The sequence below is a fragment of the Triticum aestivum genome, chromosome 2B (assembly GCF_018294505.1).
Source record: "Triticum aestivum cultivar Chinese Spring chromosome 2B, IWGSC CS RefSeq v2.1, whole genome shotgun sequence".
Lineage (NCBI taxonomy): Eukaryota > Viridiplantae > Streptophyta > Magnoliopsida > Poales > Poaceae > Triticum > Triticum aestivum.
The window spans coordinates 801991493-802018494 of NC_057798.1; the positions used below are offsets into that span (position 1 = coordinate 801991493).

The window sequence follows — 27002 nt, forward strand, 5'->3', positions numbered from 1 at the left end:
CCCATAAATTCATAAATAAAAGCACTAAGTGAAACCAAGAAACTACATCATTTCAACAACATAATTTACATATGGTTTTCCCTTTCGGGAGGCCTCGAAGGGATTACACACAACTAGGAAATTACCTTCAAACTCTTGGCGAACTAAGCGCCTTCTGGGCTATTCTACTAGTAGTGGTGGTGGCTAGACTACGAAGGAAGTGGTGCTCTGGTGGAGAGTCTCGATGCTTTGAGTGCTCCGTGCTCTCCCGTCTCTTGTGTTCTCTTCTTGAGCCCAGCGTCTCCTTTTATAGCCGCGAGGGGTGGCTGCAAGGTGGCCTTCGGGAGCCTTCCTTCACTTATTTTACCCACGGTAGCATGCACACGTGTCCTACTAGGGTATACGCGTGTCCTTCTAATAATATAGAAAAGTGCGAGAGAGTGCCGACAAGTTTCAATCTTCAGGAATCTTTGCTTTCTTCACGTGGCATTGTCTCTCGGTGAATAATTGGCTAGTCTTTGTGTACCAGTCTTCGCTCTTCGGCCATACAGATCTTCATGCGATTAGCCTTGAGAGCTTCTTCAGCCTTCAAGAATCCTCGTGTCAGTGTATGCGTACATACATGCCAAGGCTGCTTACATTTTCAATATTGCTTAATATTATTATTTATTTATTTTACAAATATATATATATATCATTTTATTTATTTATTATTATTATTATTAAATTTTTTTTACAGGGGGTCTTCCCTGCCCATATGATTGATAATACCTTATCAATATTTAAAGGACCTTATGGGAATTTCTATCAATATTCGGGTCGGGTATATGTCCTCCGCGCCCGAATAATTGATAGCAATATCAATATATGCAGTTTGGGCTTTATTCAGGTCGCTGCCCATGCCCTGCTAAGTCCATATGATCATCATCGTTTAACAGATTGAAATCATATTTTTCATCACATTCTTTCCTTATTTCTTCAAAATTTTCATCCATTTCTTGCCTTAATTCTTTTAATATTTCCTCCTTTAATTCTTTCTTTATTATCTTTGAAAATTCTTCAAACCTTTTATCCATTTCTTGATCTATGTATTCACTGTCTAAAGGGTCAAGCCCCTTTAGAAGGCATTCTTGATATGTCTTATATTTTGGGGATTCTTCTTTCTTTATATTGTTTGAGCTTGATGCCTCCCCCTTTGTGGGAGTTGGTGAAGCAGGTATGCCTCTTTTCATTTGGATATAGTTTTTAGCCTTTGGGTCAATATAATAATCTGGTCCTAATACCTTCCTTGCCCAAAGTAAGGCCTCATCTATACTGTAATATCTTTTGAATGTTAAATCTTGTCCATTTCTTTTTGCATCTAATTTTTCAATCATAATATTCTCCCATTCCAAATATGTGCCAGGTTTGTTTCCGTCAAATATAAGATATAGAGTTTCTCCTTTTGGTATTTCAACCTTTGCTGGCTTTGGCACATTTTTGTTTAATTCATTAAAATATTCAGCCAAACTGTTGAGAATTGATAAAAAATATCCTTGTTCCTCTCTTTTGCGAGTATATTGGAACCAAAAGTTATCCAATATGCATCTTTGAGCTTCATCAAGCTTAATATGGGATTTTGGCTTAAAATTGAATGTATTTGGCTGAAACATTTTTAGCCTATTTTCTTCTCCAAAGAAGAGATATTCATCCTTGTTGGCGAATAATCCTTTCCTCATTCCTGCAAATTTGATGCACGAGAAAATATGTCAGGTAAGGTATTATCCTTCCCCTTAATATGCTCAAAAATAACTTTATAACAATTCCTAGCTATGGTGTCTTCAAATAAGACCCATCTTCTGGTTGAGCTTTTCTTACTATTAATTTTATTGTAATATCGGCATATGGCTTCACAGTCTGTTCATACTGTAAATTCTTTCAATCCTAGATATAACCTAAATGCATTTATTGCATTTAAAACTGCAAGAATTTCTCTATCAATATTATTTACCGTCTTTAATTTGTAACTTCCTGAAGCATATCTGCATATTTTTTCGTCTGCCTTTGGAGAGTATTTATTGGGCTTTTGTTTTAGTATCGCACCCCATCCTACCTTAGATGCATCTGTCTCAATTATAAAATAATTGTCTTCTAGAGGCAATTCTAGGGGTTTTAAATTCCTGACCTTTTCCTTGATGGCCTTTACTAATTTTATATCTTCAGAATTGAAGTATCTTTGACCATTTTTTCTTAATTTAGCATATAAAGGTCCTGCTAGCTTTGCTAAGCTATCTATATAGTTTCGCGCATAGTTTACAATTCCTAAGAACTGTTGTAAAACCTTTTTATCACTCATATTATCAGGAAACTCTAATATTTTCTTTGCAATATGTTCTTGTAGATATATTTTTCCTTCTCCTATTTCATGACCAAATAAATTTATTTTCTCTTTGCAAATCTCCATCTTCTTTTTAGATAGTATGAGCCCATTTTGTTCTACCTTTCGAAAGAACACTTCAAGATGGGCTATATGCTCTTTGTATGATTTTGAGAATACTAACAAATCATCTACGTATACTAATATAAATGCTTGATTCTCATTAAATATATTTTGCATCTTTCTTTGAAATAGTGCAGGTGCATTCTTTAGGCCTAATGGCATTACTAGCCATTCATAATGGCCTTGTGGACAAGTAAATGCTGTCCATGGAATAGATTCTTCAGCCATTTTTACTTGCCAAAATCCTGCCTTTAAATCGAATTGGGAGAAATATTTACTTCCTTGTATTCTGTTAATCCATTCCTGCTTATTAGGTATGTTGTATGCATCGTCAACTGTATTATCATTAAGCCTTTTAAAGTTAATTACCATTCTAGATTTACCTCTAACTTCTTCAGCATGATTTCTAACTATAAAAGCAGCAGATCGATGAGGGCTTCTGCTTTCTCTTATAGCTTTTAACTTTAATAACTCTTCAATATGCATTTTGAACTCTTCGATATCTTTAGGAGTTGCTTCTATTGGTCCTGACTTAATTATATAATCTGGATTTATGATATTTATTTTGCAAACTATAGAGTTCTTATCCCAATGTTTCATTGGTATTTCTCCAATAATTTGTATACTTTCTAGTCTTTGCACAATCTTATCTATATCCTTTTTAGATTTTATATCTCTATACCAATTTGGAGAGAATGATTGCAACCCAATGCATTTAGTACATGTATTTTCTATATGATATTCTTCTATGGTCTCACTAAGTTCTTCGTCTTTACAGAATTCAAGGGGATCTGGACTTGTGCTATATTCATCATCTAAATTAGATATTTCTACGTTTTGTAAGGACTTTCTTTGTTTTCGCACTTCAGATATGTACGGAACATTATCTTGATAAGGAATAAATGTTACCCCCTCTTCATGTATGATTGTGGTTTGTAAAGATTGTTGTAAAAATCTTAACCCTATTATCATGTCATCATTTATTACTGACAAATCTCTTATTGTAATTTCATCTATTATATATTTTGTGCCATTTATGTAAGCTTCAATATTATATGCTAGCTGGTTATGGATCTTCTTTATTCCTGACATATCGGTAGATACTTTAGCTTTATTATCATCTATAGTTTCAACTATTTCGGGACATCTCATAAAATATTTATCATGGATGATATTTTTAGTGCAACCAGTATCTAATAGTGCCAGTACTTTATATGAAATATTTGGCTTCAGAACAATCTTAACTAGGATCCTTATTCCTAACACTTCTCTGAATGGTAATCGAACAATATATTTGTTTCCAAAACTAGTAATTGCATCTTTCAATTGTATTAATTGTCTCCTTTTTTATCCCTTACTGTTACCATTTGCTCTTTCATTTCTGTGTTTTTTGGAACATTATCATTTTCCTCTTTACTATTTTCTAACTCATCTTTAAGTTTTTCTAGCTCTGCTTCTAGCTTATTTATTCTATTTTCTAAATTTCTAACCCTACTGGATAATATTCGCTCTTCTGGTTCCAATTCTATCTCTTGTCTCCACTTTTGATTATTGGCTCTTAGACATGAGGCACATGCTTGTTTTAAACACAAGCTACATGTAAACCTATTATCTTGGCTTGGATAATATATACAGAAAGCACATTTTATGTTATAATCACCTTTTCCTCTAATCCAATCATGTTCACAATCTACTTGGTTCATCATTTCAACTTTTAAAACGGCTAAATCATGTATTAGGTCTATTTCATCTTCACTTGATTCATATTCTGGAGCCTCATTTTCTACTTCATCTGTTTCTATAATTGACTATACTGACTCATCGTCTTTTATTTCATCATCACATACTAATATATTTTCATTAACGCTATCTATAATTAACACCCTCTCTTGTTCTTCATATTTGCTGGAGTATCTTTTCTGGTCTTTATTAGGGCAAGTTCTACTTAGATGATCTGGTGAGTTACATATGAAACACCTGCATGTTTTATCATAGGTTTTCTTAGGATTATATCTTCTTACATTTCTTTTATGCAAGAATGGGGCTCTATTGTCTGATCTTCTTAAGAAATATCTTTTCTTTGTTCTAAAATTTCTATTATCTCTCCTTTGTGGTTTATAATATTTGTTTTTCCTATGCCTTTCTTCTCCATATGTAAGTGGTATTTGGATTATGTTATTGCAAAAATTATAATCTGATTTCTTCATAGATCTTTGGGCTTGAATACTAGTACACACCTTTCTTAATTGTTTGAAAACAAATGTTACAGCTTGAGATATGTTTACCACGTTTCCCGTCGTTTCGTTTTTATATTCTTCAAATATTATTGACCCTAGGGGATCAGGCAACTTATTAAAATATCTTTCTACTACGCCTACATTAAAACCTTGTTTAGCAGTAGTAGCATTATACAAATAATTCATTGGGAAAATAAGCTAAAGCATATTGAATGGGAATATAGTCATTCTATGACAAAGGATTGGCCGAAAATTAGAGAAAGAGAGCTATTTATCATTCGAGAAATTGCAAGGTTAAAGAAACTAAAAAGCGATAAAATGTCTGTCACTAGTAGTTCAAGCATGGAAGATAAAATTTTAGCATCCGTAGAAAGAAAAGCAAATGCGATCATTAATAAAAATTCTGTCGTTAATAATAATAATAAAGATAAGAATATTATTCAAAAAGAAGAAATTGTTAGTGAAGAAGAGCAATGGGATATCAATAATAAGTTATTATTAGAAAGTTATGAGGAAGAGGAGGAATTAATAAAAGAAATGTGGTTAGAAGATGAAAGATATGATGATTCAGAACAAAATAGTGATTTCTATAACTCACTAGATGATGTGGGACTACATAATTTAGACAATGCAATGGAAGCCATGGAAGTAGAAAGTAGTGGTAAAAGAAGAAGGGGATATGGTGAATCATCTGTGAAAAGAGAAGGAGAAAGAGAGAGACCTACCAGGACAGCTGGACAATGGCCTCCAGAAAAAGATGATTACCAGCCTACATATATCCCAGGATAATATAGATACATGGGTACTAAAAGAAGAGATTTTGAAACACCAGTGCAATTCCAAAATTGTAAAAATGATGGTGCTATATTAAACCTAGCAGCTCATGACACAATAGATTGGCCGAATATAATCAGCATATGGAAAGGTTTAATAGTACAAAAATATATACAAAATCAGTATAGCATAGGCACTAAGGTAGAAGATATGTTAACATATCTTGAAACATTTTTAGGAGAATCTGTAAAAGTTCTTTGGGAACAATGGGTAGAATCATACCCTAGTCAATATGAAGAATTAAAAAGGGCAGGAAGTAACCCTAATAACTTTGCAAATGTTATCTCAAATATGATCATAGCAGAAGATCCTGAATTAGGACATACCCAACAATATATGGGATAATTTTTTTTATAAAAATAGTTACTATGTGATTAGATTTTTATTAGGTTAATTTGGGATTAGGTGGAAGTGGTAGACAGGTATTCTTTTTATCTTGAATAGTATTTACTATTCACTAGGTAGGGCACTATTCACAATAGTGCTCCACTATTGAATACACTATTTGGAATAGTATTCCACTATTCACAACAATATTTAATTCAATATGATTACCTTCACGTTCTAACTCGATTATATATTTAATGCAAGATCTATTTAGAGGCTGGCGAGGCCAACAATTCGTCCGGCGATGTGCGCAAAGGTGTAAAATCCTACTCAGTACTCACCATATTTTTCATTATGTTGCATCAGATGTAGCTAGTTACGTTCACTTAGAAGTTTTAATTGCAAATTTATGGGGTAAATTCCTATCATCTTCCCAGGCAGTTCCACCCGAAGGGAACACTTCTCTATGGCCACAAGGTTCTCATTTAAACGCCACTCTGGCTACACAGAGAACTACACACGCAAAGGTTTCTCCTATAGGATCCCTAGCATAAGAACTCGTCCCATAAATTCATAAATAAAAGCACTAAGTGAAACCAAGAAACTACATCATTTCAACAACATAATTTACATATGGTTTTCCCTTTCGGGAGGCCCCGAAGGGATTACACACAACTAGGAAATTACCTTCAAACTCTTGGCGAACTAAGCGCCTTCTTGGCTATTCTACTAGTAGTGGTGGTGGCTAGACTACGAAGGAAGTGGTGCTCTGGTGGAGAGTCTCGATGCTTTGAGTGCTCCGTGCTCTCCCGTCTCTTGTGTTCTCTTCTTGAGCCCAGCATCTCCTTTTATAGCCGCGAGGGGTGGCTGCAAGGTGGCCTTCGGGAGCCTTCCTTCACTTATTTTACCCACGGTAGCATGCACACGTGTCCTACTAGGGTATACGCGTGTCCTTCTAATAATATAGAAAAGTGCGAGTGAGTGCCGACAAGTTTCAATCTTCAGGAATCTTTGCTTTCTTCACGTGGCATTGTCTCTCGGTGAATAATTGGCTAGTCTTTGTGTACCAGTCTTCGCTCTTCGGCCATACAGATCTTCATGCGATTAGCCTTGAGAGCTTCTTCAGCCTTCAAAAATCCTCGTGTCAGTGTATGCGTACATACATGCCAAGGCTGCTTACATTTTCAATATTGCTTAATATTATTATTTATTTATTTTACAAATATATATATATATATCATTTTATTTATTTATTATTATTATTATTAATTTTTTTTTACAGGGGGTCTTCCCTGCCCATATGATTGATAATACCTTATCAATATTCAAAGGACCTTATGGGAATTTCTATCAATATTCGGGTCGGGTATATGTCCTCCGCGCCCGAATAATTGATAGCAATATCAATATATGCAGTTTGGGCTTTATTCAGGTCACTGCCCATGCCCTGCTATGTCCATATGATCATCATCATTTAACAGATTGAAATCATATTTTTCATCACATTCTTTCTTTATTTCTTCAAATTTTTCATCCATTTCTTGCCTTAATTCTTTTAATATTTCCTCCTTTAATTCTTTCTTTATTATCTTTGAAAATTCTTCAAACCTTTTATCCATTTCTTGATCTGTATTCACTGTCTAAAGGGTCAAGCCCCTTTAGAAGGCATTCTTTATATGTCTTATATTTCGGGGATTCTTCTTTCTTTATATTGTTTGAGCTTGATGCCTCCCCCTTTGTGGGAGTTGGTGAAGCAGGTATGCCTCTTTTCATTTGGATATAGTTTTTAGCCTTTGGGTCAATATAATAATCTGGTCCTAATACCTTCCTTGCCCAAAGTAAGGCCTCATCTATACTGTAATATCTTTTGAATGTTAAATCTTGTCCATTTCTTTTTGCATCTAATTTTTCAATCATAATATTCTCCCATTCCAAATATATGCCAGGTTTGCTTCCATCAAATATAAGATATAGAGTTTCTCCTTTTGGTATTTCAACCTTTGCTGGCTTTGGCACATTTTTGTTTAATTCATTAAAATATTCAGCCAAACTGTTGAGAATTGATAAAAAATATCCTTGTTCCTCTCTTTTGCGAGTATATTGGAACCAAAAGTTATCCAATATGCATCTTTGAGCTTCATCGAGCTTAATATGGGATTTTGGCTTAAAATTGAATGTATTTGGCTGAAACATTTTCAGCCTATTTTCTTCTCCAAAGAAGAGATATTCATCCTTGTTGGCGAATAATCCTTTCCTCATTCCTGCAAATTTGATGCACGAGAAAATATGTCAGGTAAGGTATTATCCTTCCCCTTAATATGCTCAAAAATAACTTTATAACCATTCCCAGCTATGGTGTCTTCAAATAAGACCCATCTTCCGGTTGAGCTTTTCTTACTATTAATTTTATTGTAATATCGGCATATGGCTTCACAGTCTGTTCATACTGTAAATTCTTTAAATCCTAGATATAACCTAAATGCATTTATTGCATTTACCACTGCAAGAATTTCTCTATCAATATTATTTACCGTCTTTAATTTGTAACTTCCTGAAGCATATCTGCATATTTTTTCGTCTGCCTTTGGAGAGTATTTATTGGGCTTTTGTTTTAGTATCGCACCCCATCCTACCTTAGATGCATCTGTCTCAATTATAAAATAATTGTCTTCTAGAGGCAATTCTAGGGGTTTTAAATTCCTGACCTTTTCCTTGATGGCCTTTACTAATTTTATATCTTCAGAACTGAAGTATCTTTGACCATTTTTTCTTAATTTAGCATATAAAGGTCCTGCTAGCTTTGCTAAGTTATCTATATAGTTTCGCGCATAGTTTACAATTCCTAAGAACTGTTGTAAAACCTTTTTATCACTCATATTATCAGGAAACTCTAATATTTTCTTTGCAATATGTTCTTGTAGATATATTTTTCCTTCTCCTATTTCATGACCAAGGAAATTTATTTTCTCTTTGCAAATCTCCATCTTCTTTTTAGATAGTATGAGCCCATTTTGTTCTACCTTTCGAAAGAACACTTCAAGATGGGCTATATGCTCTTTGTATGATTTTGAGAATACTAACAAATCATCTACGTATACTAATATAAATGCTTGATTCTCATTAAATATATTTTGCATCTTTATTTGAAATAGTGCAGGTGCATTCTTTAGGCCTAATGGCATTACTAGCCATTCATAATGGCCTTGTGGACAAGTAAATGCTGTCCATGGAATAGATTCTTCAGCCATTTTTACTTGCCAAAATCCTGCCTTCAAATCGAATTTGGAGAAATATTTACTTCCTTGTATTCTGTTAATCCATTCCTGCTTATTAGGTATGTTATATGCATCGTCAACTGTATTATCATTAAGCCTTTTAAAGTTAATTACCATTCTAGATTTACCTCTAACTTCTTCAGCATGATTTCTAACTATAAAAGCAGCAGATCGATGAGGGCTTCTGCTTTCTCTTATAGCTTTTAACTTTAATAACTCTTCAATATGCATTTTGAACTCTTCGATATCTTTAGGAGTTGCTTCTATTGGTCCTGACTTAATTATATAATCTGGATTTATGATATTTATTTTTCAAACTATAGAGTTCTTATCCCAATGTTTCATTGGTATTTCTCCAATAATTTGTATACTTTCTAGTCTTTGCACAATCTTATCTATATCCTTTTTAGATTTTATATCTCTATACCAATTTGGAGAGAATGATTGCAACCCAATGCATTCAGTACATGTATTTTCTATATGATATTCTTCTATGGTCTCACTAAGTTCTTCGTCTTTACAGAATTCAAGGGGATCTGGACTTGTGCTATATTCATCATCTAAATTAGATATTTCTACATTTTGTAAGGACTTTCTTTGTTTTCGCACTTCAGATATGTATGGAACATTATCTTGATAAGGAATAAATGTTACCCCCTCTTCATGTATGATTGTGGTTTGTAAAGATTGTTGTAAAAATCTTAACCCTATTATCATGTCATCGTTTATTACTGACAAATCTCTTATTGTAATTTCATCTATTATATATTTTGTGCCATTTATGTAAGCTTCAATATTATATGCTAGCTGGTTATGGATCTTCTTTATTCCTGACATATCGGTAGATACTTCAGCTTTATTATCATCTATAGTTTCAACTATTTCGGGACATCTCATAAAATATTTATCATGGATGATATTTTTAGTGCAACCAGTATCTAATAGTGCCAGTACTTTATATGAAATATTTGGCTTCAGAACAATCTTAACTGGGATCCTTATTCCTAACACTTCTTTGAATGGTAATCGAACAATATATTTGTTTCCAAAACTAGTAATTGCATCTTTCAATTGTATTAATTTGTCTCCTCTTTTATCCCTTACTGTTACCATTTGCTCTTTCATTTCTGTGTTTTTTGGAACATTATCATTTTCCTCTTTACTATTTTCTAACTCATCTTTAAGTTTTTCTAGCTCTGCTTCTAGCTTATTTATTCTATTTTCTAAATTTCTAACCCTACTGGATAATATTCGCTCTTCTGGTTCCAATTCTATCTCTTGTCTCCACTTTTGATTATTGGCTCTTAGACATGAGGCACATGCTTGTTTTAAACACAAGCTACATGTAAACCTATTATCTTGGCTTGGATAATATATATAGAAAGCACATTTTATGTTATAATCACCTTTCCCTCTAATCCAATCATGTTCACAATCTACTTGGTTCATCATTTGAATTTTTAAACCGGCTAAATCATGTATTAGGTATATTTCATCTTCACTTGATTCATATTCTGGAGCCTCATTTTCTACTTCATCTGTTTCTATAATTGAATATATTGACTCATCGTCTTTTATTTCATCATCACATACTAATATATTTTCATTAACGCTATCTATAATTAACACCCTCTCTTGTTCTTCATATTTGCTAGAGTATCTTTTCTAGTCTTTATTAGGGCAAGTTCTACTTAGATGATCTGGTGAGTTACATATGAAACACCTGCATGTTTTATCATAGGTTTTCTTAGGATTATATCTTCTTACATTTCTTTTATGCAAGAATGGGGCTCTATTGTCTGATCTTCTTAAGAAATATCTTTTCTTTGTTCTAAAATTTCTATTATCTCTCCTTTGTGGTTTATAATATTTGTTTTTCCTATGCCTTTCTTCTCCATATGTAAGTGGTATTTGGACTATGTTATTGCAAAAATTATAATCTGATTTCTTCATAGATCTTTGGGCTTGAATACTAGTACACACCTTTCTTAATTGTTTGAAAACAAATGTTACAGCTTGAGATATGTTTACCACGTTTCCCGCCGTTTCCTTTTTATATTCTTCAAATATTATTGACCCTAGGGGATCAGGCAACTTATTAAAATATCTTTCTACTACGCCTACATTAAAACCTTGTTTAGCAGTAGTAGCATTATACAAATAATGCTGGGAAAACTCTTTAATACCTTTCCAGCTAGTTAATGTTAATTTTTCTATTTCTCTTAACCTTTCATTTTGCAATGAGGTATGTCCTAATTCAGGATCTTCTGCTATGATCATATTTGAGATAACATTCGCAAAGTTATTAGGGTTACTTCCTGCCCTTTTTAATTCTTCATATTGACTAGGGTATGATTCTACCCATTGTTCCCAAAGAACTTTTACAGATTCTCCTAAAAATGTTTCAAGATATGTTAACATATCTTCTACCTTAGTGGCTATGCTATACTGGTTTTGTATATATTTTTGTGCTATTAAACCTTTCCATATGCTAATTATATTCGGCCAACCTATTGGGTCATGAGCTGCTTGGTTTAATATAGCACCATCATTTTTGTAATTTTGGAATTGCACTGATTTTTCAAAATCTCTTCTTTTAGTACCCATGTATCTATATTGTCCTGGGATATATGTAGGCTGGTAATCATCTTTTTCTGGAGGCCATTGTCCAGTTGTCCTGGTAGGTCTCTCTCTTTCTCCTTCTCTTTTCACAGATGATTCACCATATCCCCTTCTTCTTTTACCACTACTTTCTACTTCCATGGCTTCCATTGCATTGTCTAAATTATGTAGTCCCACATCATCTAGTGAGTTATAGAAATCACTATTTTGTTCTGAATCATCATATCTTTCATCTTCTAACCGCATTTCTTTTATTAATTCCTCCTCTTCCTCATAACTTTCTAATAATAACTTATTATTGATATCCCATTGCTCTTCTTCACTAACAATTTCTTCTTTTTGAATAATATTCTTATCTTTATTATTATTATTAACGACAGAATTTTTATTAATGATCGCATTTGCTTTTCTTTTTGCGGATGCTAAAATTTTATCTTCCATGCTTGAACTACTAGTGACAGACATTTTATCGCTTTTTAGTTTCTTTAACCTTGCAATTTATCGAATGATAAATAGCTCTCTTTCTCTAATTTTCGGCCAATCCTTTGTCATAGAATGACTATATTCCCATTCAATATGCTTTAGCTTCTTTTCCCAATGAATTATTTCATCATCTAAATTAGCCTTTTCCATACATTCAGATATACCTTTATTCTTATCATCATTAATTTCCGATTCTGACATAAATGATTCAGAGTCTTCTATTGATGCAGCTTTATAGTTCATAAATCGAATACTGCTACTTCCTTCACAATTTTGATAGCTTATGTAGTTTTCAGGTTGCTTTAATTCTTTTTTCTCTATTAATTCTCCTATCTTCCATTCTTCTCCTGCTCTTTCTTCAGAGCCAATTTTAAGAGGATTCATAAATTTAATACCTTTTGATTGCATACTATCAATTACGTCATTCACATTCACTCTATATCTGGAGCTACTTCTATTAGTGAGCCTTCCTATAAATTCTATACTTACTAGCAAATTTGTTCCTTTAAAATCTTCATAACCTTTAGTTTGGAAACCAAAACTCATTTTTTTCAATAAATTCTTTTACGGGCATCATTAGGTCTGGAGCTATATAGGTTATTAATCTATTTTCATTCATGTCTCCTTCAAAAAATCCTAATGCTGCTTTATCTACAGATTCCCATCTTCTGTCTAATAAAGTTATCAAAACCTTCGCACCTAATTTCTTCCTTGTCATACCTTTGACTCCTATGATATACATGCCTTGATGAAAATATTTGTAACCACAATATTTTAATTCATTTTCAATATTTTTGCTTACAATTCTTAAATCTACTGGATGTGTTAACACGCTTAATTCTACTTCTCGAGATATTCTGTATAGACCACTCTTACTTTCAAACATACCCATGTGAACTTGTTGTGGCTTTATTTTTCTTAGGGTATCTTTCTGATATCTTTCTAGATCTCTTTGTGTGACGCCCCCGATTTGACCGTACACTAATCATGCACGCAAATGTGTACGATCAAGATCAGGGACTCACGGGAAGATATCACAACACAACTCTAAAACATAAATAAGTCATACAAGCATCATAATACAAGCCAGGGGCCTCGAGGGCTCGAATACAAGTGCTCGATCATAGACGAGTCAGCGGAAGCAACAATATCTGAGTACAGACATAAGTTAAACAAGTTTGCCTTAAGAAGGCTAGCACAAACTGGGATACAGATCGAAAGAGGCGCGGGCCTCCTGCCTGGGATCCTCCTAAACTACTCCTGGTCGTCGTCAGCGGGCTGCACGTAGTAGTAGGCACCTCCGGTGTAGTAGGGTTCATCATCGACGGTGGCGTCTGGCTCCAGGGCTCCAGCATCTGGTTGCGGCAACCAGGTAGAAGGGAAAGGGGAAAAGAGGGAGAAAAGCAACCGTGAGTACTCATCCAAAGTACTCGCAAGCAAGGAGCTACACTACATATGCATGGGTATATGTGTAAAGGGCCATATCGGTGGACTGAACTGCAGAATGCCAGAATAAAAGGGGGATAGCTAATCCTGTCGAAGACTACGCTTCTGGCAGCCTCCGTCTTGCAGCATGTAGGAGAGAGTAGATTGAAGTCCTCCAAGTAGCATCTTCAAGTAGCATCTCCAAGCAGCATCTCCAAGTAGCATCGCATAGCATAACCCTACCCGGCGATCCTCCTCTCGTCGCCCTGTAGAAAAGCGATCACCGGGTTGTCTGTGCAACTTGGAAGGGTGTGTTTTATTAAGTATCCGGTTCTAGTTGTCATAAGGTCAAGGTACAACTCCAAGTCGTCCTGTTACCGAAGATCACGGCTATTCGAATAGATTAACTTCCCTGCAGGGGTGCACCACATAGCCCAACACGCTCGATCCCATTTGGCCGGACACACTTTCCTGGGTCATGCCCGGCCTCGGAAGATCAACACGTCGCAGCCCCACCTAGGCAAAACAGAGAGGCCAGCACGCCGGTCTAAACCTAAGCGCACAGGGGTCTGGGCCCATCGCCCATAGCACACCTGCACGTTGCGAGGGCGGCCGAAAGCAGACCTAGCCTAGTGGCGTTCCAGTCCAATTCGGCGCGCGCCGCTCCGTCGCTGACGTCTGAAGTGCTTCGGCTGATACCACGACGTCGGGATACCCATAACTACTCCCACGTAGATGGTTAGTGCGTATAGGCTCGTAGCCGACTCAGATCAAATACCAAGATCTCGTTAAGCGTGTTAAGTATCCGCGAACACCGAACAGGGCCAGGCCCACCTGTCTCCTAGGTGGTCTTAACCTGCCCTGTCGCTCCGCCACAAAGTAACCGTCGGGGACCGTCGGGAACCCAGGCCCACCTCTACCGGGATGGAGCCACCTGTCCTTTCAGCCCCCTCGTCAGAATCACTTGCGGGTACTCAATGAGCTGACCCGACTTTAGTCACCATCTGCATAGTATGTATGTATGTATAGTATATACCCGTGATCACCTCCCAAGTGATCACGGCCCGATAGTATAGCAAGGCAGACTGACAAGAATGTAGGGCCAATGATGATAAACTAGCATCCTATACTAAGCATTTAGGATTACAGGTAAGGTATCAATAGATGTAGCGACAATGTCAGGCTATGCATCAGAATAGGATTAACGAAAGCAGTAACATGCTACACTACTCTAATGCAAGCAGTATAGAGGAGAATCGGCGATATCTGGTGATCAAAGGGGGGGCTTGCCTGGTTGCTCTGGCAAGAGAGAGGGGTCGTCAACTCCGTAGCCGAATTGGTCAGCAGCAGCGTCGGTCTCGTAGTCTACCGGAGAGAAGAGGGGGAAGAAATAATGAATACAGGGCAAACAAAGCATCACAAATTATAACAAGGCAATACGCGGTGTTCGGTGTGCCCTAACGCGGTAGTAGGTGATACCGGAGAAGGGGGGAAAACATCCGGGAAAGTAGTCCCGGTGTTTTGTGTTTTCGGGCAGAGGAGCCGGAGGGGGAAAGTTGCGAGTTCGATAGGTTAGGGGTGTGTGGCGGACGAACGGGTTGCGTATCCGTATTCGTCTCGTCGTTCTGAGCAACTTTCATGTTGAAAATATTTTAATCCGAGTTACGGATTAAAAGATATGATTTTCTAAAGATTTTATTAATTTCTGGAATTTAATTAATTAATTAATTAATTCGAAAAATGAATTTATGACGTCAGCATGATGTCATGCTGACGTCAGCGGTCAACAGGGTTGACTTGGTCAACCTGACAGGTGGGTCCCGTTCGTTAGTGACTGTTAACTAATTATCTTAGTTAAGTTTAATTAATAGTAGTTAATTAGGTTAATTAGTCATTAGGTTTAATTAATCAGGATTAATTAAATTAATTATTTACTTAACTAATTAATTATTTAATTAATTTTATTCATTATTATTTTTATTAATTATATTTATCTAAATTCCTTTTTCCTTTTTCTTTTTTTTTTAAACGTTCTGGGGGTGGGGCCCCCATGTCATAGGCAGGGGCCGGTCCAGTCAGCCTGGCTGACCGAGTCAACAGACCGGCCGGGCACCTAGGGCCCACGGTTCAGTGACCCAGGGGGTGGCCCCGTGTCGGCCACGTCGGCAGCCGGCATTGGGGGCTCCGGTGGGCGTCCGCGGCGGAGGGGGCGCCGGACTTCGCCGGAATCGTCGCCCGGCGGCCAAAAGGGGCCGCGGGTGGGTGCGTTCGAATGGGGAGAGGACGCCGCGTCCATTGGTGGCAAGGCCACGGCCGGACTCGGCCGGAAACGGCGCCGGCGAGCGGCGGAGGCGGCGGGGTGGTTCGGGTCTTCGTCGACAGCGCGCTACGGGGGCCGAGGGGGGGTCGCGCGGCGCGCTGAGCACCACGGGCTCGGCCCCGTGACCATTTGGTCACCGGGGGGCGCCGGCAACGAGATCCACGACGCGGGGGCGTTCAGGTGCGGCGGCTCGCCGGGGCCGAGGCTCGGGCGAGGAGAAGGGAGAGGGAGGCCGGGGAGCACGTGGGGGGGGCGGCCGGAGCCGGCGACGGGGGGGGGCGCGGTGGTGGCGCTCGGGAGGGGGACGAGGGGAGAGAGGGGATCCATGGGGGGGGGGAAGAGCTCACGGGGGGGGGGGGCGCAGGGTCTCGGAGGCGTGCTCGGAGACGGTCGGGGGCGACCGGTGAGGAGGAGGGCGGGGAGGCGGCCGTCCGGCGTCGCGGATCCGGCGAGGTGGGGTGGGGGTCGGGGACGGCCCGAGGCGACGAGGGGCCTTGCGCCCTGCGCGGCCGGTCGGGAAGGAGGGGACGAGGTGAGGTCGGGGCGGCGGATCGGTCGCCGGCGTCGGGGGGCGACGGGATCGGGCGGAGCCGATCCAGATCGGCGCGGGGAGGGAGGAGGAGGGGATCGGGGGGGCGAATGGGTGCGGCTAGGGTTTGCCGACCGGGGGAGGGGGGGATAAGGGAGTGAGGGGTGGGCCGGGCCAGGGGGGCTGGCCGACTGGGCCAGGTGGGCTTGGCCCAGTTGGGCCAGTGGGGTTTCCTTCCTTTTTTTGTATTGTTTTCTGTTTTCTTTTTATTTATTTTCTTTTCTGTTTTTATTTATTTATAAACACTTAGGCATTTTATAAAATTGTGAACCTTACACCATAATTATCTTTGTAATATTTGGCAACCACCGAACATTTTTGTTTTAATTTTTGAAAACTTTTATTGTTTTCTTTTATTTAAATTTTGAATTTGTTTCGGTTCTGAACTATCGAGAGTTTATCACAGTAACCGTGGTGACGTGGCATCATTAGCGGGGAATCACTGTAGCTTAATTATCCGGGCGTCACAATTCTCCTCCACTACAAGAAATCTCGTCCCGAGATTTAGGATCGGTTATAAGGGGGAAGGGGTCTGGTTACGAAATTCTAACGATTCTTCTCGATCATAGTAGCTCTTCTCGAAGAGGTCGACCCATTACATTGATGTCTTCAGTCCTCTCCTTCAGGTCATCATGATGAAGTTTGTCGTCCTTTCTTCGGGGTTCCATCGTACTTACGAAAGGATAAAGGGTGGGTATTCCGAGAGAATGGACCTCTGCAGGTTTGACTATCTGGTCGATAACATCGGGGAGGGTGGCGGAAGTAACTCTCGAATTGAAACTTAAGGAAATATCAAGAGCAGAGTAAGGAGGTATCCTGGGAAGTTTCGAGCGGGCAGGCAATCGTTCGATGTCTGATATGTGGCGTGAAAGGGGTTCGAAGCCACGAGAATAAGTATTTGTCTGATACCAGATTGAAGGTGGCTCATGAATTACATACGAGGCCACGCGCGAGGAACAACCTTGGGTACAGGGGGGTACAGGAGAGTCAGGTTTCGATCCTGTGGAACTGTGGGTTATGGGCCCACCATGTGGATTAAAAGTAGGAAGGACAGTGACATCTTGCACGATCATGTAAGCAAGGCATGCCAGAAGGATAGTCTGTCGGTTATGTCGGCAACAACATCGGTACCAAGGGCGAGGGACGAAGAGAACCATTTTCCTGCTCGTTGAACGAGGCGGGCCAATAGGCAAGGTTCTCGTCCATCGGTGGCTACCGAAATGTCATCAACAATAGTAACAGGGTCTTACTGACACGGTCGTACACCAAGGTGTTTACATAAGCAGAAGAATATTACTGCTTAGATCATATAGTCCTCAAGAAAGGTTAAACCAAACAATGGAAAGGACATATGATTATCAGATTAATCAGGCGATGGAAAGGAAAAATGTGTCTTAGTCACATAATTCAGGGATATATCCTTCCCAAGGATAAGCAGAGCATGGTATCCGTGGCAGGATATCATGTAGAAAACCCTTTAGGTAAGGGGAGAGAAATTTCATGACACTACCCATACAAAGGTGTTTGGATAATTGATAAGGAAAATTTAGCATTTGCTTTAAATGTTCTTGTTGAAAATCGGAGTATCACAGACATGCTTCGAGATAGCATTGACATGGTCTTCAAGCAAAGGTCGGACTTGGATATACAAAGGATTCACCAGGAACAACTTATAGAATAAGCATTACAATTTCCTTATGGAAGAATGGAAAACCTTGCTGGAAAGGAAACTTTAACACTAGGTCCTCCGACCAGGTGTGCTAGGCATGACATCACCTTACCGATATATAAGGACCAATGTTATAGCTCTTGGGAAAAATGTTCCAACCATCATATCTAATCGAGATTCAGATCCGATCGGTGTTAGGATACCTCAGACTCAGGATGCCTGAAAAAGGTGCAAAATAAATTGACGAGATGACCTTGTAAGATTCTCGGGAAATGCACTATGGGAATGAGTATCGACACAAGAGTTCATCATTTAAACCAAAGAGAGGTTGACGGGGTAGATGATGGAGTCAGCGACAATCCTCGAGATTTCCAAAAAGGTGGACTTCCACAACTATGTGAACAAGGAGATAACATTTGTCAGATCAAATGATATAATGATGTATGCTCGAGGAAAACATACACAATTAACATTGGTTGAAAGGTGCGCCCGAAATATGGGCTGGGTAGCACGATCAATGTTAGAATGGTGATTCGATAACCAATGGTCTAAGAATGAAATATTGACCATTAACTTCAAAGCAATAGGGCTGCTAGAAGTTTTGAATTCACGCATCATAGTTCATTTGTCGGTTTTCCGGTTAGAAACAACACGAGGACCAAGAGATGAATGTAGATGGCGGGATGTATAACTTGTAGCAAGAATTATTAAGAGGTGGTGATATTCCCACAACATTCTTGATATATAAGATGGTATTACTTCAAGGTAGGACATAAGACAAGCTGGGTAGCCAGGAACTCAAGGTACAGCCACAACACAAACAAGTTTGTGTTGGTAAGAAGGCAAGGAAATAGTCGATGACAACACAATTTACCAAGGGACAAGGATGGTATTTCCCATGAAGAATTCAATAGATATCTTCGAAGAGCATCAAAATGTTGATGTTGATCATGACACATTTGTCAAGAGAATTCATGAAGATGTAATCAATCAGCGACGACATCAAGTCAAAGGAATGATGAAGCAAGAGGTTATTGGAACCACAGTTACGACACGAACTCGAACTCAAGCTTGTTGTTTAAGGCGAAATGATATGACGATGAGGATCGACGTAAGGTTAGTTCATCGTCGAAAATTGTGCTCCGAGAAGAAGGGCCAGGTAGCACAGTTAAAATCATCATGATAAAAATATAGCCAAACAGGCTAGGAATGATGGGAAGGAATATTAAACTCATAAGCAACGAAAATTACTTAGGGTTATCGAACCGAAATGTGGAATCGGTGTTCTCGATTGACGACAACCCAGAACCCGAGAAAATTGGAATCAGTGAGAATTAATAGTTGATGAAGAACCCATAATAAGTTATGCAGTTCCATGATATTCTTGAGATACCAGAGCTTAATACTCAACAGTAGAGCAAAGTAAAGGTTGGACAGGTGCAATGATCTGCAGAAGACAAGTACTTCAACTTGACCAAGAAACGATATTAAAAAGGAGAACATGGCCGGAACCACGATTGCAAAAGGCCGAATCCCAGATATAAGAACTTATACCAAAGAGGGTTTAAGAGGAGCACCCATGATAAGATTAGCATCGTGTCCATGGGCATGAACGCAAGGTTCAAGGTCGACTCCCACTTCTCCAATACACAACTCCTCATTTACTACTCTAAGTTAAGAATGTTTAGAGTTTGAAAGTTTAACTTGCGGAATACCGGAACGTTATGACCCATGAAAACTCTTGGGTTCACACAAATTAAGGAAGGTATACGTTCAACCCATCGGGGCATCTTAGGCACGTATACCATCAACTTCAGGGGTAATTAACTCAAGCTCGGAGGTAGAGCATTGTTCAAAAGCAGATGATACAATTTACCAAGGCATTATATACCCATGGAAAGGCTCTCAAGGTTATTCAATATGAAGGACACTGTCGGATAAAATCCAACAAAGGAACCGATGGTCCTCAAGGGATCTGAGGTGAGCACCGGTACTCAACCAGAGGAAGAAGAATGCACGGGCATCATATTATAGAACATCGGAATGATTCGATGCTTAGATAATAAAGGAATTTCGATTTCCAAAACAAAGGATCAGAAGCAGTCGCTCTGATCAAGGATGGATAAGTTGGATATACCAGAGGCACAATTGACGACAAATAGTTTGGTCGAGAACCAGCTCATGTTCAAAAATGATGTCTGAGCCGGAAGGATAATTTAGAAGGGTTGATAGATGATTGTGTGCATTCGCACACATGCTGAATCAATAGGATCAAAATGACGATGCCTAAGGATACTAACGAATATTGCCAGACATATGGAAAGCATCCATAATGCAAGCAGACAAGTATTGCAGAGCAATAAGCTATTAAGGATTTTTGGAGGATCAAATAGTATTTCGAAGACCATTGTGAAACACATGAACAACTGGGGGATGAGCGGATACTCGATAAGTGCGAGAATTATCCATAGGGGTATTCAGGTGACAAGGAACAGCAAGGCGATAAGCTCAAAGGATTATCGAGACAACGACGAGTGTTTCGAGGTATCTGGTAATAACAAGACCAACTGGGGATGAATGTAAGAATAACAACTGCAAGTAGTTATCCATAAGGGTTGACGGTGGAAGGGGAATTGCAAATGCGATGAACATAAGTTCTCGGGTTAACAACGGCGAGTATCTTCAGGGTCTTCACGTGCCGCAGACGATCATCATTAATAAGGGGCTCTCCGGGTGAAAGTGATAACGAGATCCTAATGTTAGATTTAGCAAAAATCATTTAACCCGAATAGAAGAGAAATAAGAGTCCCAGAGTATAGGTCGAGGAATAAAAGATCCTACTACCACCCGATGGCGACGTGGGCCCATGGGCCACACAGCCATGATAGTAAAAGTTTTTCAACGACTAGACTCGACTTCGGCCAAGGAGTTGAGAAGGGGGATTCCTACAGGCAGTCGGCTCTGATACCAACTTGTGACGCCCCCGATTCAATCGTACACTAATCATGCACGCAAATGTGTACGATCAAGATCAGGGACTCACGGGAAGATATCACAACACAACTCTAAAACATAAATAAGTCATACAAGCATCATAATACAAGCCAGGGGCCTCGAGGGCTCGAATACAAGTGCTCGATCATAGACGAGTCAGCGGAAGCAACAATATCTGAGTACAGACAAGTTAAACAAGTTTGCCTTAAGAAGGCTAGCACAAACTGGGATACAGATCGAAAGAGGCGCAGGCCTCCTGCCTGGGATCCTCCTAAACTACTCCTGGTCGTCGTCAGCGGGCTGCACGTAGTAGTAGGCACCTCCGGTGTAGTAGGGGTTCATCGTCGACGGTGGCGTCTGGCTCCAGGACTCCAGCATCTGGTTGCGGCAACCAGGTAGAAGGGAAAGGGGAAAAGAGGGGAGAAAGCAACCGTGAGTACTCATCCAAAGTACTCGCAAGCAAGGAGCTACACTACATATGCATGGGTATATGTGTAAAGGGCCATATCGGTGGACTGAACTGCAGAATGCCAGAATAAAAGGGGGATAGCTAATCCTGTCGAAGACTACGCTTCTGGCAGCCTCCGTCTTGCAGCATGTAGGAGAGAGTAGATTGAAGTCCTCCAAGTAGCATCTTCAAGTAGCATCTCCAAGCAGCATCTCCAAGTAGCATCGCATAGCATAACCCTACCCGGCGATCCTCCTCTCGTCGCCCTGTAGAAAAGCGATCACCGGGTTGTCTGTGGAACTTGGAAGGGTGTGTTTTATTAAGTATCCGGTTCTAGTTGTCATAAGGTCAAGGTACAACTCCAAGTCGTCCTGTTACCGAAGATCACGGCTATTCGAATAGATTAACTTCCCTGCAGGGGTGCACCACATAACCCAACACGCTCGATCCCATTTGGCCGGACACACTTTCCTGGGTCATGCCCGGCCTCGGAAGATCAACACGTCGCAGCCCCACCTAGGCAAAACAGAGAGGCCAGCACGCCGGTCTAAACCTAAGCGCACAGGGGTCTGGGCCCATCGCCCATAGCACACCTGCACGTTGCGAGGGCGGCCGAAAGCAGACCTAGCCTAGTGGCGTTCCAGTCCAATTCGGCGCGCGCCGCTCCGTCGCTGACGTCTGAAGTGCTTCGGCTGATACCACGACGTCGGGATACCCATAACTACTCCCACGTAGATGGTTAGTGCGTATAGGCTCGTAGCCGACTCAGATCAAATACCAAGATCTCGTTAAGCGTGTTAAGTATCCGCGAACACCGAACAGGGCCAGGCCCACCTGTCTCCTAGGTGGTCTTAACCTGCCCTGTCGCTCCGCCACAAAGTAACCGTCGGGGACCGTCGGGAACCCAGGCCCACCTCTACCGGGATGGAGCCACCTGTCCTTTCAGCCCCCTCGTCAGAATCACTTGCGGGTACTCAATGAGCTGACCCGACTTTAGTCACCATCTGCATAGTATGTATGTATGTATAGTATATACCCGTGATCACCTCCCAAGTGATCACGGCCCGATAGTATAGCAAGGCAGACTGACAAGAATGTAGGGCCAATGATGATAAACTAGCATCCTATACTAAGCATTTAGGATTACAGGTAAGGTATCAATAGATGTAGCGACAATGTCAGGCTATGCATCAGAATAGGATTAACGAAAGCAGTAACATGCTACACTACTCTAACGCAAGCAGTATAGAGGAGAATAGGCGATATCTGGGGATCAAAGGGGGGGCTTGCCTGGTTGCTCTGGCAAGAGAGAGGGGTCGTCAACTCCGTAGCCGAATTGGTCAGCAGCAGCGTCGGTCTCGTAGTCTACCGGAGAGAAGAGGGGGAAGAAATAATGAATACAGGGCAAACAAAGCATCACAAATTATAACAAGGCAATACGCGGTGTTCGGTGTGCCCTAACGCGGTAGTAGGTGATACCGGAGAAGGGGGGAAAACATCCGGGAAAGTAGTCCCGGTGTTTTGTGTTTTCGGGCAGAGGAGCCGGAGGGGGAAAGTTGCGAGTTCGATAGGTTAGGGGTATGTGGCGGACGAACGGGTTGCGTATCCGGATTCGTCTCGTCGTTCTGAGCAACTTTCATGTTGAAAATATTTTAATCCGAGTTACGGATTAAAAGATATGATTTTCTAAAGATTTTATTAATTTCTGGAATTTAATTAATTAATTAATTAATTCGAAAAATGAATTTATGACGTCAGCATGATGTCATGCTGACGTCAGCAGTCAACAGGGTTGACTTGGTCAACCTGACAGGTGGGTCCCGTTCGTTAGTGACTGTTAACTAATTATCTTAGTTAAGTTTAATTAACAGTAGTTAATTAGGTTAATTAGTCATTAGGTTTAATTAATCAGGATTAATTAAATTAATTATTTACTTAACTAATTAATTATTTAATTAATTTTATTCATTATTATTTTTATTAATTATATTTATCTAAATTCCTTTTTCCTTTTTCTTTTTTTTAAACGTTCTGGGGGTGGGGCCCCCATGTCATAGGCAGGGGCCGGTCCAGTCAGCCTGGCTGACCGAGTCAACAGACCGGCCGGGCCCCTAGGGCCCACGGTTCAGTGACCCAGGGGGTGGCCCCGTGTCGGCCACGTCGGCAGCCGGCATTGGGGGCTCCGGTGGGCGTCCGCGGCGGAGGGGGCGCCGGACTTCGCCGGAATCGTCGCCCGGCGGCCAAAAGGGGCCGCGGGTGGGTGCGTTCGAATGGGGAGAGGACGCCGCGTCCATTGGTGGCAAGGCCACGGCCGGACTCGGCCGGAAACGGCGCCGGCGAGCGGCGGAGGCGGCGGGGTGGTTCGGGTCTTCGTCGACAGCGCGCTACGGGGGCCGAGGGGGGGGTCGCGCGGCGCGCTGAGCACCACGGGCTCGGCCCCGTGACCATTTGGTCACCGGGGGGGGCGCCGGCGACGAGATCCACGACGCGGGGGCGTTCAGGTGCGGCGGCTCGCCGGGGCCGAGGCTCGGGCGAGGAGAAGGGAGAGGGAGGCCGGGGAGCACGTGGGGGGCGGCCGGAGCCGGCGACGGGGGGGGGGGGCGCGGTGGTGGCGCTCGGGAGGGGGACGAGGGGAGAGAGGGGATCCACGGAGGGGGGGGAAGACCTCACGGGGGGGGGCGCAGGGTCTCGGAGGCGTGCTCGGAGACGGTCGGGGGCGACCGGTGAGGAGGAGGGCGGGGAGGCGGCCGTCGGCGTCGCGGATCCGGCGAGGTGGGGTGGGGGTCGGGGACGGCCCGAGGCGACGAGGGGCCTTGCGCCCTGCGCGGCCGGTCGGGAAGGAGGGGACGAGGTGAGGTCGGGGCGGCGGATCGGTCGCCGGCGTCGGGGGGCGACGGGATCGGGCGGAGCCGATCCAGATCGGCGCGGGGAGGGAGGAGGAGGGGATCGGGGGGGGCGAATGGGTGCGGCTAGGGTTTGCCGACCGGGGGAGGGGGGGATAAGGGAGTGAGGGGTGGGCCGGGCCAGGGGGGCTGGCCGACTGGGCCAGGTGGGCTTGGCCCAGTTGGGCCAGTGGGGTTTCCTTCCTTTTTTTGTATTGTTTTCTGTTTTCTTTTTATTTATTTTCTTTTCTGTTTTTATTTATTTATAAACACTTAGGCATTTTATAAAATTGTGAACCTTACACCATAATTATCTTTGTAATATTTGGCAACCACCGAACATTTTTGTTTTAATTTTTGAAAACTTTTATTGTTTTCTTTTATTTAAATTTTGAATTTGTTTCGGTTCTGAACTATCGAGAGTTTATCACAGTAACCGTGGTGACGTGGCATCATTAGCGGGGAATCACTGTAGCTTAATTATCCGGGCGTCACACTTTGTATATCTATAACTTCTTCAATACTATCAATATCATCAGCCTTGCATGATAATCTATGCTTCATGGCTAAAGGTCTTGAATCTTGCCTTACTAATTGGAGAGTTTTGTCTCGTCTAAGGAAGCCTTTAGATACGTCCATTTTTCTGAATTAATATTTCTAGTAGAGGCAACTATTCCAGATGATGATAACACAATTTCTTTGTTGCTTTGAACACTTTTTAGCTTATCTAATACTTGAATTAATAGTTGGATGATTGTGTTATTTTGTCTTATTATTACTTTGGAATCTTCTTTTGGAGAGTCGTGATCTGAAAACCCGACAGGAGGTGACAGGTATTTAGCTACTTCGTTTAATGCTTGAGTATATTCGGTCATATAATTATGAGATAATCAAGGTTTTAACCTCTTGCACCAACTTTTTTATTTCAAGTATATCTTGTCTTGAATCAGTGCGTGTGAGTGACTCTTTGCCTTTACTTAAGTAACGGCCTATTGATAACACTTCTTCTTTAATATAATCGTTGTTCTTGGAAACTATGTTCTGTCTTGCTTTTGCTTCCTCTAGCTTATGTAAAGCTAGATCAATTTTATTATTCAAACCTGAATGCTTATGAGCAAGCTTTTGGTATTCTTTGAATAAACTTTCAAATTTTTGGTCTAAATTATCTTGTCTTTTTCCCCAAGATATGTAAAAGTTATATATCAAATCGACAACCGTATTTAACTGGCTATGAGATGAATGCCAGATATGCTCTTCAGAAGGATTTACTCTACACCTTATATTTAGATTTTCCTTAGTATTAATTACTTTAACTGCGCTAACTTCTAAGTTTAAATATTTTAACCTTTCAATGATTAAACGCTGGACCTGATACCAACAATATATGGGATAAATTTTTTTTATAAAAATAGTTACTATGTGATTAGATTTTGATTAGGTTAATTTGGGATTAGGTGGAAGTGGTAGACAGGTATTCTTTTTATCTTGAATAGTATTTACTATTCACTAGGTAGGGCACTATTCACAATAGTGCTCCACTATTGAATACACTATTTGGAATAGTATTCCACTATTCACAACAATATTTAATTCAATATGATTACCTTCACGTTCTAACTCGATTATATATTTAATGCAGGATCTATTTAGAGGCTGGCGAGGCCAACAATTCGTCCGGCGATGTGCGTAAAGGTGTAAAATCCTACTCAGTACTCACCATATTTTTCATTATGTTGCATCAGATGTAGCTAGTTACGTTCACTTAGCAGTTTTAATTGCAAATTTATGGGGTAAATTCCTATAGTCTTCCCAGGCAGTTCCACCCGAAGGGAACACTTCTCTACGGCCACAAGGTTCTCATTCAAACGCCACTCTGGCTACACAGAGAACTACACACGCAGAGGTTTCTCCTATAGGATCCCTAGCATAAGAACTCGTCCCATAAATTCATAAATAAAAGCACTAAGTGAAACCAAGAAACTACATTATTTCAACAACATAATTTACATATGGTTTTCCCTTTCGGGAGGCCCCGAAGGGATTACACACAACTAGGAAATTACCTTCAAACTCTTGGCGAACTAAGCGCCTTCTTGGCTATTCTACTAGTAGTGGTGGTGGCTAGACTACGAAGGAAGTGGTGCTCTGGTGGAGAGTCTCGATGCTTTGAGTGCTCCGTGCTCTCCCGTCTCTTGTGTTCTCTTCTTGAGCCCAGCGTCTCCTTTTATAGCCGCGAGGGGTGGCTGCAAGGTGGCCTTCGGGACCCTTTCTTCACTTATTTTACCCACGGTAGCATGCACACGTGTCCTACTAGGGTATACGCGTGTCCTTCTAATAATATAGAAAAGTGCGAGAGAGTGCCGACAAGTTTCAATCTTCAGGAATCTTTGCTTTCTTCACGTGGCATTGTTTCTCGGTGAATAATTGGCTAGTCTTTGT

The 27002-nt window shown here is 40.8% G+C and overlaps 2 long non-coding RNA genes across 4 annotated transcripts; one reads left to right on the forward strand and one right to left on the reverse strand.

The window, feature by feature from the left end:
- Nucleotides 1-27002, reverse strand: LOC123047538 (uncharacterized). Of its 3 annotated transcripts, none has more exons than XR_006423018.1 (3): nucleotides 26627-26948; nucleotides 6544-6983; nucleotides 1-610 (listed from the first exon to the last, which is right to left on the reverse strand). It is a non-coding gene; the product is annotated as an uncharacterized lncRNA (long non-coding RNA). The 3 variants fall into 3 exon arrangements; XR_006423016.1 differs by having other exon boundaries at nucleotides 5-565; nucleotides 26627-26942; XR_006423017.1 differs by lacking the exon at nucleotides 1-610 and having other exon boundaries at nucleotides 6425-6983; nucleotides 26627-27002.
- Nucleotides 7555-9841, forward strand: LOC123047539 (uncharacterized). Its single transcript, XR_006423019.1, has 2 exons — nucleotides 7555-8149; nucleotides 9655-9841. It is a non-coding gene; the product is annotated as an uncharacterized lncRNA (long non-coding RNA).